We start from the raw sequence: 5485 nt of genomic DNA, 5'->3' as shown, positions 1-5485 counted from the left end.
ATGCCATCCCCCCACAACTATTTTAGGCCTAAGAGGGCCTTTTCTTCAATAGCTGTACTGTTTTCTGTACAGTCAGCAACATGTGAAGAGCCACACAATTCCCACCTCTGGAGCCCCTTTACACTAAACCCCCTCTGAAGAAACTTGCCAAGAAAACCCTGTGATAGGCTTGCTTTAGTGTTGTCATAAGTTGGAAACAACTTGACGGCACACAATAACAGCAATAACAATTCCACTCTAATTTCCATGGAGTCAGGCCCGTAGCTAGTCCTTTAGGGGCCGTGGGGCAGAAAATATATTTGGGGCCCCTATATTTTTTAATATCCTGAGTCCCACTGCGAGCCATGGACACCATCTTGGCACACCGCCATTTACATGGGGTGTGTGTCGATGATGTGGCTCATGCGCCGTGCCCAAATAGTGCGGCACACGAGGAACATCATAGTGCCACTCCAGGGTGCTTATGGGGCCTCTGTTGCTGTGGACAAAGGAGCCACGTGTCATGGCTCCTTTGGGGTAGGGTTGTCATAATTTTCTATCACCAAACCGGGACAAAATGCAGAAAAAATGTAGGACAAAATTTACCCAAAAATGTAAGCCATTCAATAAAAATGTCTGTTATCCCCTCTATTGTAAACCGCTCGGATTCCCAGTGATTGGGCGGTATATAAATAAAACCTATTATTATTATTACAACCAGCTAAAAGCCAAAAACATTATTAATTAAAAAAACATTAATATAAATGCTTACATTATAGAAATCTTGTTGCACCTCTGAGATTAAATGCATCTGAGGAAACAGACTTTAGGAAAGCTCATGCTGCCAACTTCTTTCTTTCAGTTAATAATAATAATAATAATAATAATAATAATAATAATAATAATAATAATAATAGAATTCAAAGTCATAGAGATTCTGGAGTACCTCTGAGACTAAATACATCTGTGGAAGTGTGGCAGCAGGCAGCGGTGGAGGAGAACCAAGGTTCGATCCCTTCTTTGGGCATGAAAAACCCACTGGGCTTTTTCTCTCAGTCTTAAGGGAAGGTGAAGGGAAATTCCCTCTGAACAAATCTTCCAAAAAAAACCATTGGGCAAGTCACACTCTCTCAGCCTCAGAGGATGGCAAAGTCAAACCCTCTCTGAACAAACCTGCCAAGAAAACCTCTTGAAGGCGCACACTCACACACACCCATCACCAAAGGCAGACACTCTGAACAAACCAAGAAGACCCACTAGGCAAGTAAATTGCACACTCTCAGCCTCAAGGAAAGCCCGGCAAAGGCAAACTCTCTGAACAAACCAGGATGTTTTGAAATTCCTCCTGGGCAGAAATGTAGGACATGTCCCGGATAATGGATGGTAAAATGGAAGATGTTTTGACATTGCTCCTGGGCAGGGCTGAAATGTAGGCCGTGTCCTGGATAAAGGAGGATGTGTGGTCATCCTACCAAAAATGGAAACCATTTTGACATTCATTCTGGACAGAAGGTTCAAACATACATGTCCTAGAAAAGGAGGACATCTGCTCATCTTACAAAAAATGAGGATGTTTTGAAAATCCTTCTGCGTAGAAGTCTGAAATGTAGGACGTGTTCTATAAAAGGAGGCCAGAAAAGAGTTAAGCCTTGACCTCTGGGCCCCACAACAATCTCCAACTCCCAGAATTCCATAGCCTTGAGCCAGAAGAGTCAAGCCTTGATATCTGGGCCCCACCACATAGTCCACCTCCCAGAATTCCATAGCCTTGAGCCAGAAAAGTGTCGACCCTTGAGCTCTGGGCCCCACCACATACTCCACCTCCCAGAATTCCATATTCTTGAGCCAGAAAAGTTAAAATGCTGCCAAACTGGGTTATTTCTCCAGTGTGGATGCAGCCTGAGGCAGCCCTCAGAAATTGGCGCCACTCCCGTCCATCCCTCTCCTCCTCCTCGGCTCCTTTTTGCGGGCCTGGCGCCTCCCTCTCAGGCCCCCAGTCCTGACTTCTCTGTTGCTGAGAAAGAGAGTCCGGGCTAAGGAGGGAAGACTGAGAGAGAGAGAGAGAGAGAGAGAGAGAGAGAGAGAGAGAGAGATATTTACAAGGCAAGGGAGGGTGGCATGGGGGCCCCCTTTGGCTGGGGGCCCCAGGGCAGTGCCCCGCTTGCCCTACGGTAGCCACGGGCCTGCATGGGGTTTACAGTTTTGGGAGAGACTGAATTGCTTCCTCTGAAATATGTTGCTAGAGTAGGCTAGCCATACATACTGGAGAATACCGCACTGCATTCTGAGAACGTTCTGGGAACCCGATGGGAACGGAACGCATTTAAGTATACTGCACGTATGTGTTCCCATTGGGTTCCCAGAACGTTCCTGATGTGTTCCACATGTGTTCCAGGGAGGGTACGGATTAGATGTGTTCCCAGTGAGCTGTAATGTTCTCAGAACGTCCCAAAAGAGGTCTGTGTAGTGTTCTTATCCGTTCCCAAATCCATTCTCTCATTCCTCCGTCTCCTGATTGGCTGAAAGAATGACAGGCAGGGAAGCAGGCAGGCAGGCGAGCGACTGCAGTGAGGGAAGGTGTGTGTGTGAGAGAGAGAGGGGGGGGGGAAGAAGGAGGAAGGGAAGAAAGGAAAAAGGGAGGAAAGGTGGGACAAGGGAGAGAAGAGGAAAAGAGGGAAAGAGAGAGAAAGAGAGAGGGAAGGAGAAAATGGAAAGAGGGAGAGAGAAGGAAGGATAAGCAGCGAGAAAGAGAGTGAAGGAGGAGGGCAAAACAGAGGGAAAAGAGAGAAGGAAGGGAAGGAGGGGACCAGGGCAGAGAGAGAGAGGGAGAGGAGGCATCTGTTCCAGGAGGGAACTCACAAAAGCCCCTCCGTTTGGAGCACCACACAAAAGAAGGCAAACAACTCCCAGAATTCCATAGCAAAGAGCCAGAAGAGTTAAAGTGGGGAGGGAAGCTCACAACCTGAAGGCACACAGTACATGCACACACACAAGAGGCAAAAGGGTGACAAGCTGCCAAAAAGGGGAATTGGGGTGACAGCAGAGGACTCTTCCTTTCAAACCGGTTTAAAGAGCTGCAATGGCTGCCTGGGCTAAATACCCCAATTGAGGTATTTGTAGTGGGCACTTGCTTCCAGAGGCATTTCGAGGGGCAGAAACCGAATCTTCCCAGTTCCTTCCAGTTAAAAATCGCCAATAGGAATGAGCCCTAAGACAACGAAGGGAACCATCGAGGCAAGCCAGAAGGACAGCGGAGACAGCAGAGGCCAAAGCGGAGACTCAAGGAGCTGAGAGGACCCAGGGAAAATTATGCAAACAACCAGAGTGGAGATGTCATCGTTACACAGTCCTCCAAACGAAGTATGCATGCGCTACAGCAAAACGTTCTGGGAACATTCTCAAGAAAAAGAGATGCACTGTGCGGTAAAATGCCTTCCCATCACGTTCCACTTTCCTCAATGCAGTAATATCTGTTCCCAGAACGTTCCGTCTTGGAACGTTCTGGGAACGATATGCGATAATCTTCCCTGTTTGAAAAGGGACAATACAATTTCCCCCCATCTTCCCCAACCATCCTGTCTTTTTAATATAAATGTCAACGTTGTCCCGTTTGCAAGAAAAATGCTCTGTTTATTTTGCAAAAAAAGTTTGACAATCTCTGTTTGAAATCGTGGTTGTCCAAAAAACAACACAAAAAAACAAAAATTGTTTCATGGAGTGTGAGGAGAACAAAATTTGCACCATAAGATTACTTCATTGGAGAAATATTCATGGTACGCTTTTGATGATACAGTCCCCTTCTACAGCTACCTAAATTTTTGTATGAGTTCTATTGGTGAAGAACAATTGTTAGCTCAATATATTCATGTCATAAAACTTTTGTTATCGCCTTACTTTTAATGAATATGGAATACTACTTAACCCTGTGCCATTTCTACTTATTGTGGCACCAGAGCTCTCTGACAGAGGAGGCTGAATATTTCACAGAACTACAGTTCCCAGAATACCCTAGCACTGAGCCAGGGCAGTTAAAGCAGTCTCAAATGGGATTATTTCTGCAATGTGTTTTGGACCTCAGTCAAAGAAGCCACAGTAATTTTGCCTTCCTTAGGTTAGTACTTGCCAGTAGGCAAAATTAAAAATTACCTCCCTGTCAATGTTGTTATTGATTTCAATCCAATATGCAGAGTCTCTATGGTCTGTATCCTTTTAAATGGTTTTAACTTGTTTTAAAGAGTTTGGTTTTATTATTGTTTTTAGGTATCCAAGTTTGTTTGGGTTTTTTAGTCTTTTAAAATTGATCATTTTTATATGGGTTTTTATGAGGTGTATATGAGGTTTTATACAGGGTGGGTGTTTCACTTATGTTTTAACTTTATGCACATTTTTATGTTTATTTTATACTGCTTTAATTAGACGCTTTGAACTGTTTTTACATCCTTACTGTGAAGTCTTTTAAATGTTTTTATCTTGTGAGCCACCTTGGGTCCCTTTCTGGGAGAAAGGGGGCATATAAATTAAGTAAATAATAAATAACAAGTCGATTGCTGTGGTCCCCAAACTTTTTCCAGCTACTGACCCCTTTTCTCTTGGACAATGACCCTTCCAACATTTTTAGACTGTGAAAGAGTGAAGGTTCACTTTTTTAATAGGTTGACATCTCCTTGTACCAACTTCTGTATTAGCCAGAATAGGGCAATGCATATTCCTAATAGTTCTAGTGCAAATTCACAAGAACCACTCTCGGTTGCTGCTCCGTTTGGACCTGGTCATCTTGGGAGAAGCAACCAAGCAAGCTGGCTGAACAGCAGCTGAGAAGCCTCTCACCCATGCCCATCCTCCAGCAAAGGCCAGTGTGGACAAGAGGCCTTTTAGTTGCTCAACCAGTTGCTCGGTTGCTGCTCTCAAGGCAAGAAGGAAGAAGCTTCTCTCTAGTGCGGAAGGGCTCACAATCCTTTTTCGTTGGGGTGGAGATGGACACAGCTGGTGCATATGTTGGAGGTTTCCAGAGGCCACATGCCTTGGACTGGAGTCTGGCAAGGATGGGGAAAGTGAGAGATTTTAACTACAAGAGCCACTCCAATGTGAAAGACTCTTTCCAAGAACTGACCCCAGATACTCCTTCCTTTCCTTCATCAGAGACATGTCTTCTTCACACAGCTTCAAGTGTCCCCCACCACAAATAAACATTGCTTCTTCTGCTACCTCTTCTCTCAGACTGTCCGATAAAAGAAAACAGGAGCAGCAGAGCAGCTCCAACCTGCCAGCCAAATACCAGCAAAGCTCTCAAAGCTTAAGCAAGGTCCCAAAGTGAAGCCGACATGTACAATATACTGCACAACAATATGCAATGGAACCACATGTGTAATTCCACATTCATAACCTTCAACTGAATAAGAATGTTACATATAAACCCCCAAAATCCAGCCACATGAATAAGGGAACTAATGCCTGTATATGACACCAGCTGACCAACACATCAAAGATGAGAGCCCAGACTTCATCA

This window comes from Sceloporus undulatus, chromosome 1, assembly GCF_019175285.1.
Source record: "Sceloporus undulatus isolate JIND9_A2432 ecotype Alabama chromosome 1, SceUnd_v1.1, whole genome shotgun sequence".
NCBI classification, from domain to species: Eukaryota; Metazoa; Chordata; class Lepidosauria; order Squamata; family Phrynosomatidae; genus Sceloporus; species Sceloporus undulatus.
The sequence above is the reverse complement of the archived record's forward strand: the minus strand, read 5'-3'. Positions refer to the sequence as shown.